Source organism: Patagioenas fasciata, chromosome 20 (assembly GCF_037038585.1).
Source record: "Patagioenas fasciata isolate bPatFas1 chromosome 20, bPatFas1.hap1, whole genome shotgun sequence".
In the NCBI taxonomy this organism is placed as follows: domain Eukaryota; kingdom Metazoa; phylum Chordata; class Aves; order Columbiformes; family Columbidae; genus Patagioenas; species Patagioenas fasciata.
The window spans coordinates 2,308,883-2,325,353 of NC_092539.1; positions in this window are offsets into that span (position 1 = coordinate 2,308,883).

Here is a 16,471-nt window from a genome sequence, read left to right on the forward strand (position 1 = left end):
GTGGACCCCAGCTTTCACTGGAGATGTCACACAAATGCCACGTGTGAGGAGGTCACCACTGGGAGAGCTGCAGGAACAGCTTTACCAGCACATAAAGAACGCCTGGCAAAGTTGGATGACACAGCTAAGGACACTCCTGAGAGATGGTGTTGCACAGCTGTGGGTCCCACCTGTGAGTCCAGGGTCTACCTGTTCCTCCAGCAAAGATGCCAAGTCTATGTCAAGTCATACAACTTGCCTGGGATCCCATGCAGCGCAAAAGCTCCATTGTCCCATTTCTGACATGTAAATACAAGTAAAACCTGTTTTACCATCCTGTCTGGCTGCTTTTCTTATTCCAAGAATCACCCTTTCCCAGGAAACACAACCATCTCTGGACAGGCCACTGAACTGAGACTGTGAGGAGAAGGTTGGTTGCTGCAGTGCGTTGTTACTGCTGTTATGGATGGCCATAGGTCCTTCTGGCTGCAACGATCAGCTGTCAGAGCAATCTAAATGAGCTGGAAAACTCCACGTAGCAGGGTAAATTGAGCTGTACATCAGACAAACAGTTAAAGCATCTACAAGGAGACTATGCTTTGCACTTCGACAATCCCTTTCATCTGCAGAGCCCAGAGCAGATGAAAATGTTTATAAATAAGCCTGTCACGTCTCTCCAGAGGAGACTTTATTCCTCTTTCAACACCGGCCAACTGCACAGGAAAGAGTTGAGCAACTCAGCAGAGACCTGGGTTTGATGCTGGGAGCAGAGACCCCATCTCCCGCTGCTCTGGCTCCTGGGGCAAAGAGCCCACGTCCCAGTGCCCCGCGACATCTTGATGCCAGACGCAGGAGTGACAAAAAGGGCGTCTCCTGAGGACTTTAACAGGGACCACACAGCCTGGTCCCAGAAACTGGTGTTCCTCACCATTAAACACATTAATCAGATGTCCTCATCTTGTGTTTCCCTCACAAGCCATTCCCAGGGAGCCAACCTCCCTTGTGGAGCACAGGCAAGAAAACCACAGGGTATCCTAAAATCTCCAGACAACCAAGGAAGCAAGCACAGCAATACGGTGATTTTGCCTGCCCTGAGCATGGCTGCATAATTTTTAGCTGGCCCAGTGTTCAAGGGCATGACAAGTGTGGGAGCTGAACAGCCCTGCGGGTGCGGTGGCACCGTCCTGTCCTCAGCCAGCCCTCTCCTGGCCATGTCCCTGTGCCACCCACGGCAGCCACCCAGCCTCCTTTGGCTGCTCTTACTGCAGAGCCGAAATCTCCCCAAATCACATCCTGGGCACACTCCCGCAATGCTGCACAAGACGCAGTTTCTGCTGCCCTATGGAAAGCCTATAGCAGTCAGCATGATGGTGCAGGCCCACCCAGCAGAAGGGCTCAGGGAAGTAATGGGTCTGCCCCCTAAGCCGTTTGGAATACATGGGAACTGCTTCTTTCCCCGCTGTGCCAGCCCACAGGGTCCAAACCAGGGATCTGAAATCACAGACCAAGTCCCAGGTAGCACAAGGTGCAGAACACCAACCTGCTACCCCTCCAGCCACATCGTCACCGCTGGCTGGCATTGCAGCCACAGCTCCTGCACCTCGCCCCAGATGCAGGTCCCGACATGGTGTGCTGTCACCAGAGGGCACCTCCAGCTCCCTTTGCCAGCGCACACGTCACTATGTCCTGTGCATCCACTGCAGAACTCTGCTTGAAGAACCACTGGCAAGAAAGGAAGAGCCTGAGGGGCTCCAAATTCCAATCCTCCAGCACAGACACGGTGGGATCCTGGGTTTAGAGGGACCAGGAAAGCCTGCCGGGTCCCATCAGTCACCTCCTGCAGCACTTGTGGGACAGCAGAGGAGCAGTTTGTGCTCAGCAGTCTCCAAAAAATCACCGTCCCCTCACTTCTGGCTCAGCACCAGGCTTGGGATTTGGACCTTTTCTGCATTTCAGGTCCTTTTGCCTCCCACCACAGGCTGCTGCAAGACATCTCAAGGCGGGTCTGGACACGGGGCAGGGAGTGAGGTATGGCCAAGCCAGGATGGAGCTGCAGATGGCAGAGACAGGCTCTGCTTGAGCCCATGGGTCAGTCAGTCATTCCCAGTCTGTGGGGCGTACTGGGGGGACTGGTTCTGGGATCACAGGTGGGAGGCTCTAAGAGGCTCTTTGTGCCAACAGCCATCCCTGAGACCCTCCAGTGTGTGGAGATCCCTAAAGACCCACACGGTCACCAGCAGTAGTGCTGGTGGCCCCAGCCCACGCTGTGTTGGGGTGGGGAGGAGACCCAGAGGGACTTCACGTCCCCAAAACCTTAGAGCAACAAATTAGGCCCTGTGGGGTGGGTGGGCTCCAACCTATGGGCATCCATGGCTCCGCTCTCTCCCAGTTGGCCATGGGGGTAGTGCCAGCAGATGGGAACAGACCCGGGGATGGAGAGGAAACTCAGAATCCCAGCCCAGCAGCCTTTCCTGCCTTCCCCAGAATAGCCCTGTTGTTCTGCAGCCCCTTGTCTGCTTCGTCAACCGAGCTCCCATTAGCTTCTTCTCCATAACCTCATTAGTGCAGGGGATAAATGGAGTGATTGTTTCCCCTTCGTCTTGAATGAAGGACTATTTTGTTTATTAAAAAGTCATGCTGTTAATAAGGATCTTCTCATAGCCAAAAATAACTGAGGACGCGATTGTTTCCTCCCTGCTTCCTTATCTGCACTGGAGGACTCACAAGAAGAGCTGCGGCCAGACCAGATGCGGCTCCGTGCTAAAAATACGCCTTGGAGCAAGAAGCAACGAGACATCGCAAGAGCAGCAAAGGGCATTAGCAAAGCACTCAGACATGCAAAAGCATCAGACCACACTTCAAGAGCATCTCCAGATGTTTGTGAAGGATGTCAGGCCTGGGGTGGTATGTCTATGGAGAAGAGTCCCCTTTGCCCCCTCGGTTCTGAGGGACAGATTCCCTCCTCAGCAGCACATTTCTGCTCCCCTGAGGGTGGTCACCAGATGTTCCCCTTGCAATTGGCACAGATGGAGCAGAGGACAGGCACTGATGGGCACTGCTGGGCCCTACCAGGGAGCCACCGAAAGGGGCTGGGGTCAGCATGGGATCTCCTCAGAGCCTGGTGTTCAATACTATCTGTGGTGGGGGTTGTTCAGAGCTCCCTGTAGGCAGGGAGGAAAGCCCAAGGAAACGGAGCCACATGGTAGGAACGGCCTCCACCCAAGCAAGCTGCACCAGCCATCAGCTGCTTCAGTTTTCTTGGCCATCTCAGAGCACTCAGACAAAACTTTGTGCCTCCCAAATACCCCAGATGCCTTTTCTGCTGATGCAGGATGCGCCTGTGGAGCTCAAAGTGGTTATGTAGGACATGCACAGTCACCCTCCTTATAACCACTCCTCCATCCACTGTAGCACCCAATCTTGGGGTACTTGCTGCTCCCCAGAGAGCCTTCCAGCATGAGGTCCTGCATCTCCTCACCACCAGCCCTCAGCCCTCCCACCACCGATGGCAGGAGGTCAGCATCCACCATGCCCAAACAGATCTCAGAGGTGCCCTTCATCCCCTCTTCAAGTCAGGAGCATCCTACAAATAATGCACATGACAGTGGTGGCCTCCCATCAACTAAAGCCCTGTGGACCACTCCATTCCTACTTATCCAGCTCTTCCTTTACACTATCTGTCTAGAATTGAAGGCCATCACTTCACGTGGCCAAAAGCCAAGCCCCTAAGCTGCTCTGAACTGTGGCGCTGGAGGACAGAGGTTGCCTGGGACATGGTGCTGGTGATGCTCTGCCCAGCTGCATCCCCCAGAAGGACAAGACACAAACTCTTCATAGCAACCTGGGATGGCAGGTGTGACTTCTTCCCAGGGCAGCCTCCGCTGGGGTCTCCTGGACGCTCCTCTGCAGGGGAAAGGTCTCACCAGGTCTCCATGCTCCACAGCAGCCTCTGGGAAAGCAGCACATCAGAGGCAGCCTCAGGTCCTCCGAGCATCCCTGACTGCAGCCTCTGCTCCCGTGTTCCTGCCCAGCCGCCACCCAGCTGCAGCAGGAGCATCACACGGGTCGGGGTGGGGGAATCTCTTGGTTAAAGTGCACGGCAGCCCTGGAAATACTTGGTGTTGCTTTTCCAAGAGTCTGATTTTCGCTTTCTGGTCCAAACACACCACTCATTTTTCTGCAGCAGTGAAGATAAATGTCAATAAATCTTCTGCAGTCATTTCACAGCGCCAAGAGTGATCTCAGCGCTGAAGCATTTCAGTATCCTGCAGTCCGTGTTACACCCTGAGCCCTCGCTCCAGCAAACCTTCGCTGGTCTGCAGCCTCAAACACACAAGCACCTCCTTCAAGGAGGCGCACAGTCCCTCTGAACTCAATTGTACCTCTGTGCTCAAGTGTTTTACTGGTTCAGCTCCTAAATAAGCAGCCTGTGTGCAGCAGAAAGCACTGCCAGTCCCAAAGCCCCTTTTGCCACCGTCCCAGGACCGCTCCTGGGGACCCAGGTGTCCTGCTGCATGTTGCTCCTTGCAGTTGTCACCAGCCAGCACAGGGCAGGGTGAGACCCGGACCTTGTGGCCTGTCCTGTGAGTGCCTGTTTGTTTAGCCAGTCAAGGCACAAATGTTCCCCTCTTGCCCCTTTAACAAACACACCGAGGCCTCTGAAAGGGGGTGACTCCCTGTCCTCTTGTGCATAAGTCCCCACTACGCAGCCAGTCCCTTGGAGACACAAAGAACCTTTTCAGCTGGATGGGCAGGTACAAATGGGTGGAAACCACACTTTCCAGGATACAACAGCCCTAGCTGCTGGACAGTTATCGGCCAGTGGTATTTTTCCACCCCCTTTCAATGGTACCACAGCACAAGAGGCTATGCATGACCCTGGTGTGTCCTCCTGTTCCTGCCCACTCCAGCTTCTCCCTCCTGCATTTTGCAGCAGGAAGGATTCTCCCCTGACACCAGCCCAGGCATCTCTTGCCACTCCGCACACGACTTGTCCTGACATCGGGGTCACTGCACCACTCGGCACGAGCCGTCTGTCCCGAGCAATCCAGCAAAGAGAGCACAGAGCAGCAGTGCAACAGAGCTGTGTGCAGAAAGGGCATCTTTAAAGATGCCGCTTTGAGCAATAAATAATCAAGTCAGTTCATGGAACTGAGCTGAGTCACACCAGCACTGGTGCAGCACACACGGGAGGCTGGAAGTCAGGTTATCAATCTGCAGTGGAAGACACACGGACAGCTCTCCTTGGCCAGACAGCTCCCCACTCCTCACCCTGCTCAGGGGAGCAGCCGTGTTCCCCTTGTGAAGATGCGAACGTTGGATTTGTGCACAAAATTTGGGGGGAAGGGACGGTTATTCTGAAGTTTCCAGGTTCTAATCAACCCTAAAGCCAACAAATACTGCTCTGCTCCAGACACACGGGAGCCCATTTCTGCTGGCCAGGGTGGGTGACACCGACCCATGGGGTAGCAGTGCCTTCCCCCTGCAAGGGGACATTGTGTGTGTCACATACAGCAGTTTTACCTCTCCCAATGACCATTCTTCCCTCTGCTTCTCCTGGGTGAGCAGGACCTGTATGTTGCTCAAACTGCAAGGAGGGAGCCGGTTCCCTGGCTCTGCAATGCCACAGCCTTGTTTCCAATCATTATTTTGGTCTGCTCAGCAGAAGTATGGGGTGGTCCTTGCTAAATGATTTGGCCTTGCATAGTACCCATGAAAACAAGACTCTTTCAAACCATCCCAGGGAAGACTTTGTCAGCGCTTTTATCAGAAAAGGAGGTTAGAGATTCCTCTGCTCCCAGAGCTGGTGCCAGGTCACAGCTCTTATCTTCTGCAGCCTTTGCAGAAGGAGGGAACATCCAGTGTGTTCAGGAGAAATGTAGAATTAATTGTCCTGGCTTGTTCCAGTGAATCCTCACGAGTTGGGACAGAGCCCAGAGAAACTGAGGGTAATTTTTTTTTCCATTCCCCGAGTTTCTAGCGTTAAAAATGCATAATTATTCATTCATGGTGGTTCTGCTGCTCCTGTTCAAACACAGACTCACGTCATAGACAAGCATCTCTTTGAAATGCAGCTATTAGAAAATTTCCACCCCTGCAAAGTATCTGAGGAATCCTCCGAAAGTGACTGTGAACAACACCTTGGTTCCTCCCCAGGAGCCATCGATAAAAGTCCTTTCCTCTGCATCCCTCGCCATAAATCCAGTTTGCAGTCTGGGGCAGGTTCACATAGCTGAAAGCTTGATTGCCACCAGAACTGTTGCTCTTGCAAAGCCCGCATGAAGCGTGACCACATCCCAGGGACCCAACCTGAGCAAGCAGCACATTTCTCTGGAGCAGCCCCAGCAAGGAGGGACAGGACAGGCAGGACAGGCAGCTCCTCCTGCCTGCAGCCCTGCTGGCTTCTGCAGCACACATTTCTCACCTGGCCAATGTGGATTTCACATCCCTGTTTGTTCAGACTCCTGGGTGCAGGAGCAGGACACCCCCAGCTCCCGCAGCAGTCTGCCTTGGCAGCTCATGGCATGTGCTTTAAATCACTCCCATCCTGTTGGGAACTGACACAGCGAGAGGAATGGGGCTGCTTCCTCCCCTGCAGACACAGGACCAGGCTTTATTTGGCCCCTGCATGTGCACAATGGCATGTGCTGCTTGCAAGAGCTTTTGGAAAACTGCTGTGAGTCAAGCAACTCCAGGGAACTTTCCCACAAGGTCCCAGCCACAAACAGACCCGAACTCCCAGGGCTCTTTCCCAGCCATCTCCCCTGCATGCGCTGGGTTAACATCAGAGGATGCTCTGGAGCCTTGTGCTGGCCTCTCGCCCAAGCGTGACTTTAATTTTGTGCCTAGCTGGAGCGTAGCTGCAAAGCTCGAGGCTATTTCTTTTGGAAAGTGCTGCAAAGGGAGCTCTGGGGTCCCACGAAAGGATCGACATGGAAACCCAGATGCCTGGTACAAGTCCCTGAGTTGATTGCATGCAATTTCTGGGCACAGCAGCTCTGCTGTGGGCAGCGTTTGAACCCAGCCATGCAAGGCCAGCACGGTCCCATTCCCTCTGCCTGTACCCAGGTTAGTTATGTTGAGTTCAGCCTTTTTCTGTAAATTCATTTTCCAGAACCTGGTCCAATCCTTAAGGCAACAGGGAATCAGTTGCAAAGGCCGTTTGTTGGCTTCCCACCCAAGTGCCTCCCCTCTGAAGAAGAGACCTGCAGAGCCCTGTGCTTTGGCAGAAATCAAACCTGCAGGTACAGCCCGCCTGGAAACAGATGTTGGACAGATGTAGCTGCAGACGAGCAACGCTCCTCACCCTGCCAGGGGTTGCTTTGGTAACACTCAAACACAAACCTCACCTCCAAAGGTTTGAGACTTGCCATCAGCAGAATATGAGAAAATGATGTGATGAAGTCTCCTCCCTGCAGAAACCCCCAGAAGCCACCAGCCTGGTTCACGTTTCCAGAAAAAGCTGAGAAATGAAGCAGCAGGAGAGCAGGCTGCAGGAACAGCCGCAGCACAAGAATCCCATGGACTAGAGGAGAGGGATTAGGGAGGACAGAGGCATCAGCATCCCCAGTAGCAAGTGGAAGGTGGAGGAGAGAGCAGATGGAGGGATGGATGGTGGTAGGAGAAGGTTGTCACCAGAGATGGGCTCAGGTCTCACTCAAGCTAAGTTATGTCAGTCAGAATTACCCCAGATCCATGCCTGCACCCCAGCACACCACTGCCATGCCCTGCTGCTTGGAAGGGTCCTCTGGGGTTACACCACACACGGACCCCTGCAGCAGCTGCATTTCTCAGACTCGTTACATCAAGGGGATGCAGGTCCAACATGGGGGCATTTGCATCACATAGTGCTGTCTCCTGCCCACAATGCTGGGTCAAATGGCCAAGAGTCACCCATGTTTGGAGTGATCCCTTTCAGCTGCTCTTCCTGGGGCACAGAACCACAAGGACATGCAGCGCAGCCCCACGCAGAGCTGGGCCAGCACGCTGTCAGCTGCACACAGCACTGGAAGTCCCTGCCGCAGGGACCAGAACTCTCCTCTCCCTGCTGCAACTTGAGGCTCACTCAGGCTCCTGCTGGTTCAACATACAGCTAAAACCTCATCCACTTTTCTTCCATCTCACCAGCCAAGGTGCTGCTCTGTGCACGGTCCACAAAGCCTCCTCAATCAGTCAAGGACCTGATCTTCCAAACCCCACCAAGTGTCTCCACATGCCGATCAGAAGAGGCTCCCCTCAGCCATGCCACAGAAGGAGATGCTGGCAAACCCCCACTCAGGATGGACCCACCAGGACACTGGGTCCTTACATGGGCCATCAGCAAGCCCAGGAACTGAGAATCACTCAAGATCCCTGTCCTTGGCCTCAGCCCCTACGCTAGCTTGCTGCCAGGCAGCTGCTGCATCACCTCACTTCACAGCTCATCATTTGAAGGAGAAACAGCACTCAACAGATGCTTTCCACTCAAGGGTGATCAGGAGATCATCTCCAATGGGATTCACCTGGGAGTAATCAGCACCCGTGCTGTGAGGCTGGTGCAAGTCTTTGACCTCCATCCTGCCACCGCCACCATGTTGGTCTGGCTGTGGTTTCACTAAAGGTCTTCTGCAGATCCAGGGACACCTCCATGTCCTGTCCCAGCACTGGGCCATGCGGCAGGAGACAGTGCAATAGAAGCTCATGGAGCTGAATCACTGAATGCCTGTGAACCTGGGCATGCCATGACATGCGTGACTCATGCCACGGTGTCACCACATAGGATGTGACAGGACTGCCACTCCCTTCCCTGCCCAGCCCTGGGTGACAGCAGCTACACCTCAAGCCAATATTGACTCATGCTTTTTTCCAGCTCTGGAGGAATCCTGCTGCAGGCCAGCCACCCTGGGGGCACGGTCAGAGGATGGGGAGGGTTTGGGCATTTAGAGTGGCGTCACCTTCCGTCATGTCCAGGAGGAGCCTCGTCACCTGGGGACAGGAGCGCAGGAGGCGACCCAGCGTGTTCAGCCCTTTGCGCATTCCCGGCTAAAGCCACGTCGTTATCTTCCCACCCACACACCAGCCCACGGCGTGGCCGCTGCGGGAGCAGAAGTGATCCTGGGATGCAGAAATGAGAGTGTGTGAGATGAACATGGCCCCGGCAGCAGGAGATGAGCCAGGAGGCAGGAGCGATGCAGCGGGGAAATGACTAAACCAGAAGCTGTGGTGATCTCTGAGAAACGCGCTGCAATGGACTGAATCCAGCCCCAAACCAGAAACTGCTGCCAGGAGGACCATGACTGCTTCGGAAGGATCAGGGCATGAATGGAAGGGTAGAGGAGCCATGTCCTATCTCTGGCTGGGTTTTCATGGGTGACAGAGCCACCCGGGTCTGTCCCCTGGGCCCACCCTCAGAAGACAGGCAGCTGTGCTGAAAACAGCCACCCCACTCTCTGCAGAGCTGTTCTTTCTACCTCCTGCATTGAGAAATACAATTGTCAGAGAAGTGAACTCACCAGAAGCTGCTCCTACAGGTCCACAGCCCTTGGCCACATGTGCCCCAGGAGCAGCGCCAGCCCTTGGTCAACCACCTTGTTCTCCAAAGACTTTGGCTGAAGGACAAGAAGAGACATGGGTGGCCTGTACAAAACCTGCTCATGGTGGACATACGCTCAAGGCTTCAGCCCTGGCTGTGATGAGACCTCTGGGTTTGAGTGACACAGACTCCAGAACTTCCAAACTCATCACACCGGTCCACCAGGAAAGGGCCAGCCCCACCACTCCAGGGCGAGGTGTGAAGACCTTGCTGGTGCCCACGGCACAGGATGGTGGCACACGCCACAGCCCGGAGGCAGGACCGTCCTTGGCTTTCACCTCACCTGGGAGGCAAAATTCTCCATGACAATGCATCACAACCATGCGTACCTGGGTCAGCCTGGGGCAAAGCCACCTCTCTCCACACCACCTCCCAGCACTTCTGTGAGTTCCCCCAGCATTCGGAGCAGCTCCTGCCCAGTCCCCAGTCACCCGGGTTAGCAGGAAGTGGTGGAAAGGTGACCCATAAACCCTCAAAATTATACCAGCCCATGCAGAAACTCAGCAATTTGATGCTCTGGGGAGCCACACTCTGTTTTCTGAAGGCTGAGGGGGGACAATGCTTGTTCCCAGCCTCTCCACCCACGGAAAATGCTACCGCCAAAGCTTGCACCATGCCAAGCTGCCCTCCCATCTTTCAGGTAAGGGAGACTGTGAGACAAAGGACGGGACGAGCTGAGACGGGGTGAAGCTGGAGCACCAATGGGGCTGTGGGAGCAAGAGGCAGCGGTGACACATGGCAGCTCTGCCATGGACGTCAGCCCGGAGCAGCCCGTCCCAGCACTCTGATAGTGGCGGCTCTGGTTGCAAACGCCCTGGCAGAGCTCACCCCTGCCACGGGCAACCACAGCCCCCATGGCCCCAAACCAGGGCATCCTCCCCAGGGAGTTTGACAGCGGCTGGTCTTGACTCTGCACTTTTGGAGGATTTCTGTAGTTTATTGGAAGAAGAGTCTAAAATAGCACCCCGTCAACATGCCTGTGCAAGAGCAGGCAGCAGGGCCATCCCTGGGGCAGAGGGTCAGGTTTGAGATTGGGGGTCCCACATGGACCGGTGAGGAGCTGAGGTGAGAGCAGAGCCCAGACGCACTCAAGGCCACTGTGGGACGGGGCCACAGCTCCACAGAAAGACCCTGAAAGCCCCCAAAATGGCACAGGCAGCTGCAGGCAGAGCTCCCCCAGCCCTTGGCGGAGGATCCACACAGCGACCAGTGCTTGGGGCAGTGCCAGGATGGAGCAGCAAAGCAGAAGAAAGCTCTGCTGGCCAGCCACATCTCCAGAAAAAGACAGCAGAGCTGTGTCACCGTCAAAAGGGCATTTCCCAGGAGGGTCTGTGCAAGGCAGGAGCCACCATCCATCAGCGGGACAACCCTCCCTCTCCTCTGCCCTCCTCTCTTGGGAGATATCGCAGCACAAATCCTGGTACCCCACTGCAGACCAGACCTCCGGACCCACCAGCCTTGGCTCTGCCCCCTCCCAGCCCCGGCCTTGCAGCTCATCCCTTCGGGGAAACAGCATGAAGTTAAGAGATATTTCGTGAAAAGTGATTTAAAAAAAAAAAAAACCAAAAAAAAACCCCAAACAATTATTTGCAAGATTTCAAACAGATGAATGAGTGCCGTGACTGTTTGTTTTCCTGACCTGGAACACGCAGATCTTCTGCACTGCCATGTCCAAACAAATCAGTCGGGGCATCGCTGGCTTAGCCAAGGGCTGTATGTCCCTGTGCTGCATGTGGCAGGACGGGTTGGAGCGCAGCAAACACCCCACACCCGAGGGCAGCCCCCGCGCTGTGTAACGCCCTGGCCAAGGCTGGTGCACTGTCACCTCCTGCAATGAAGAGGTCAAATGCTGCTGGGACACACGGACAAACCCGTCTGGCCAGTGCTTGCCGTGCCTGTGCTGGGTTTGATCTACACCGGTCTCCGAGGACAAACAGCTCGGTGTGCCCCTCACAGGGATGCTGCCATCAGAGTCTCGCGGATTTGTAACCCAGCACAGGGGTCTGCAGCACACTGGCCGGGCTGGATGGTGAGACGGGAACGAGTGGTTCTCCCAGGGCTTTATTTCCGTTAACAACTGCAGTTATTTTAGGAGCTCGGCACAATAAGGGGTGTATTTGTAGGGGCCAGTCTGCTCCAGGAAAAAACACAGATAGGCTTTTTTTTAAAAAAACGAAAAAACAACGCTGTAGCTTGATTGGAAAAAGACCGGGGTTTGTTTTTCTGGCTTTTTGTTTTTCCTTAGCTGACCATTCTTCTGACACTCTGGAGCGTTTTAAGGTTTTTCCATAAAAACGAGGAGCGGCAGCTCTGCCAGGAGCAGTTACTGGGCTGCCAGAGCTAAAAGTGGCAAAAGCACCAAAGGTTTCCAAAAGCCGCAGCTGGAAATAACCGAGCGCAGCGCTGCAGGAGCCAGTGGGGCAGCCAGGAGGGCTCCGAGCGAACCCGGGGGTTTCCGTCGCTGTCTCCTCGCGCTGCAGGAGTCTGACATTTATTAGGGACTCCGTGCAGCCATGGAAAGGTGGGGAACAGGGGGAGGATGGTCTTGAGCAGAGCAAACAGGGAGCCTGACAGCAGAGGACTCTGAATTTGGGCTGCGTGGGGCAGGGGGGATGGAGGTTGGCCCTAGACCAGGACCCAGGTGCTTGTTGTTTTTGCTGAGCCCTACCTGAAATTGGGCCATGGTGCACTAAAGACAAACCTGTGCAGGCACAAAGCTGGTGGCACAGGCCGAGCGGTGTCCCCAGCCTGCCCAGATGTGGCTGCCAGATGCAGAGGGACAGTTGGGAGGGTCTTGCAGCATCACGAGAGTGAGAAGCCCCCACATCTCCCCTGGATTCACCAGCTCTTCCCTTTATCACAGGGGGGTTGGAGGCTTGGAGCGGACGTATGGGCAGAGATGGAGAAGGGGGTGAGCACCCTGCAGAGATGGGCTGAGGAGCAACAACCAAGATGAGCGGTGGAGAGGAGCCCAGGCTGAGCCCAGGGTGAGGATGCCCATCCGGAGAACCTCAACCAGAGAGACACAGCACAGGGCAGAGAGGATTTCAAGCCAAGGACCACAACACATATACAACAGTTTCAAAAATCCCACCCAAGAAAGGAAAGGATGGTGGGGGAAACAGGACCCTTGGGCTGAAAAAGCGGATTAATTTCCCATGCCTCTTTTCACCTAACAGCAGGAGCTTCAGCCATCCCCAGAAATGGTGGAGATGAGCAGACCAAGAGGACAGACCCAGAAAAGAGACCAACCCTGAGTGTCTAAAACTGGAGCCTGGAAAATACCCACAGTGTCTGACACCATCACTTCCACAAACCTGTGTGGCCAGTGACATCAGCAGAAAAGCATCTTCCCACCTTCTATGGGGGGCTTTGCCTCTCCAGATCCAGGAGAACTCAAAGCTCTTGTCTTTCTCTGTGGTGGCAAAGCAGTACACGAGGACATTAGTCATAGAATCATAGAGTCATAGAATCATTTTGGTTGGAAGAGACCCTCAAGATCATTGAGTCCAACTGTTAACCCAGCCCTGGCTCTGCCCCATGTCACTGAGAACCTCATCTCCATCTGTCCAACCATCCGGGGATGGTGACTCCAGCACTGCCCTGGGCAGCCTGTTCCAATGCCCCACAGCCCTTTGGGAAAGAAGAAATTGTTCCCCAGATCCAACCTCAACCTCCCCTGGTGCAACTTGAGGCCGTTTCCTCTGCTCCTGGCGCTTGTTCCTGGGGAGCAGAGCCCGACCCCCCTGGCTCCAAGCTCCTTTCAGGCAGTTCAGAGATCAGAAGGTCTCCCCTCAGCTCCTGTTCTCCAGCTGAACCCCCCAGGTCCCTCAGCCGCTCCCATCACACTTGTGCTCCAGCTCCTCACCAGCTCCGTTCCCTCTTCTTTGTTGCACCTTCCTCGTTGTCCTTCGTAGTGATCTCTTCTTGCACAGGTCCTTGCAGGGGAGTGACTAAATAACTCTTTCAGGAGGTCTGTGTCTCTCAGCAGATCGCAGAGGTCTCTGAAGGACCAGCTCAGATGGAGACCTGCGTGCTCTGCACAGCAGGAGTGCGTCCGAATGAGGAGCCACTACATTTCCCAGCAAACCTTCATCCCTCTAAAACGCTCCTCAACAGAGGGGCCAGTGCCCTTGAAGCCTTTTCAGCTGCAGTGATGGACAGGCAGGTCCAAACTGGGACCCCTCTGGGTCTTCAAGTGGTGGCCCTAAAGCTGCTGCTCAGGCTTCTTGCTGCAGAGGAGGGAAAGAGAATGGTTCCATGCGAGATCGGCCTGCAACCGTGTTCCGAGCCCCTGTGCTGGGTCTGCAGGGCCGGGTATCCCAAAACCACCCACAGGGACCCAGAACATTGTCCATCCTGTGGTTGGCGCAGCTAGACCCTCAGCTGGTGGGACACGCTCCTGGGAAATGGCTTCCCTGGCAGCAACCAAGCGCGGGCACAGCACAACCCGCTATGCTCATTCCTGGAGTCAATTCCTGGGCTGTAATGAAGCTGCAGTAATGCACAATTCTCATCTAATTAATGCTGTGCCAGTGCTTCAGAACTGCTGGTTTATGGCTGAGCCGTAAAAGTTGACACTCTGTTAAATCGTGATTTGCGAGGACTCCCATCCGACTTCCTTCCTCTCCGTTTATTTTAGAAGAGGAAAGACTGGCTGTATTAACTTATCAGACCTGTAGCAACACTTTGTTTCCCTGAAAGATCATCTAGTTCATCAAGTCAGCTATTTGCATTCACATGGCAAATTAAACGAAATATGCCGGGCAGCAGCTTCAAGAGCCATCCAGTGTCCCCATCCCCCGTGTGGTCCCTGCACAGCTATCAGGATGCTGCTCAGGCGTTGGGTGGTTGGCATGTTTGTGGGGCCAAAATAAAGCAAACCAGAGATCAAAGTTTTCTAGTCACATCATTTAGGGAGACGAGCTTGTCCGAGCGGGGGACAGGGCAGCCGGGAGCAGCAACCTCACCCTGGGCTCCACATCACCATCCCACAGGCCATCCCACCCCAATTTTTGGCACTCAGCTCTCATCTTTTACCCAGAACCAAACCGTTCCAGAGCTGGTCAGAGGGCAAAAGGGAGGAGCTCTTCCCTCAGCTCCAACACCAACACGATGGGCCTGTCCCCAACACACATCACTTTTTTTCCTATAGAAAAACACAGGACTCGTCTCCACTGCTCCCACGAGGACTTTGGCCTACTGGAGCTCTGTCCCACATCTCCTGTGGGTTCTGTGCCTGTGTCCTGGAGGGCATTGCCCATGTCCACCACCGAAACAAGGGCCAGACTCCTCGGAGTGCCAAGGGTGCATCCCCGGGGTCAGGGTCCAGGCTCCCTCAGACCCGGGGAATCACCAGCACCTGATCGGGGCAGCTGTGACTTTGGCCAAGTCTCGACCACTTCCAACGACGGACACCCCACCTCTCTGGGGGTTTCTACTGTATCAGCCTTACAACAAAAGTATTTTTCATGTTGTCTAAGGTCTGAAAGTTGTCACCCATTGTGGCTGTTGCCACTTATTTTGTCACCTGTTGTTACCAAGAAGAGTTAGGCTCCACTGCCTTTATAGCTGTCCTTCCCAAAGTTGTGCGATGCTGTTATATCCCATCTCTCTCCATCTCTCCACACAGGGCCCATGTCTGTGGTCCATCACCACCTCAGTAGCCCCTCCAGGACCCCTCCAATTTCTCCATATCTCTTGAGCTGGACGGAGGGAACAGGGCACAGAATCAGATGCACTCATCCAAACACCTAATGTCAAACACGGGAGCCACATCAAAGAGCAGAGCAGTGTTTGCTTGGCTTTGCGGATCAGCTTTCAACACACGAGCCCATTTGCTGCTGAGCTGTTGGTTTGCCCTGAACCGGGAGGTCTGTCTGGTGCTCTGTGACCTGTCACCGCTGTCCCCAGTCCCAGGGGCAGGAGGTTTCACGCACTTGTCTTTGTCTAGAAACACTGTGATCACGTTAGGGAGAACAGGGCTGCTACATGATGAACTGACGCACAGGCCGGGTGGAACTTTCCATGAGAAACATGTGTGTCCTCCTGAAATAATTGCCCTATTAGTTCAGGAAGGGACAAGAAATTACTTGCAAATGGCTCCCAAGCAAACACCCCATCCCCAGTTCCCACTGCTCCTGCTTGGCTCTTCTCCCTCTCCCCCACCTCCCTCCTCCTCGCCCTCAGCCAAGGGATGAAGGCAGGGAAGGGGGGTTCCTGGATCTTTCCAAGGGGAGGATCCAGCTCATCACCTCCAGGTCAGCACAGCCCAGCGGTACCCAGAGCAGGGCGGGGGATGCTGCAGGGGGTCACCCCGCTTGTCCTCCCTGTGAGACCCAGCAGGTCTGCTCAGCAACAAAGGGTTTTTCACCGTCCTTTTCCCCAGCCTTTCCCAGTGCCTCACGACAGGCCCAGCATCAGCATCATTCGCCTTCCTTCCCCAGCACCGGGGAGTGTGTGAGCTGGATGAGCGGAGTAAAAATTACCTAATGTGGAGAAGAATCAGAAAATGAGCAACGAGAGGGTCATGACAATGTTTCCCGAATGAGTTAGTGGCACTCGGGGGACTCTCACCATTGCTGGATTTCCTGTCCTGGCAGCAGCCCAGCTGAGCTTATTTTATTTCCTTGAGAGACAGCATCTGAGGCCGACTATTTTTATTCTTACTTCAGAAGCATTCTATTTTCTTCTTCTTTGCACCCTTGCATTGTTGAGGAGCAACACTGCTAACACCAGGCACAGAAGCTGGTGACACTTGTCCTTGCAGCCTCAGTTTGAGGATGAACTCAAAGGGCATCGCTGCTCCCCGACACCCGGCAGCGCTGAGCCGGGTACCCCCATCACCCCTTTAACTGCCCCATCAGCTTTTCAAAGCCCAGCCCGGGGCCACTGTCTGCAAGGACAAGAACCCTCAAATAC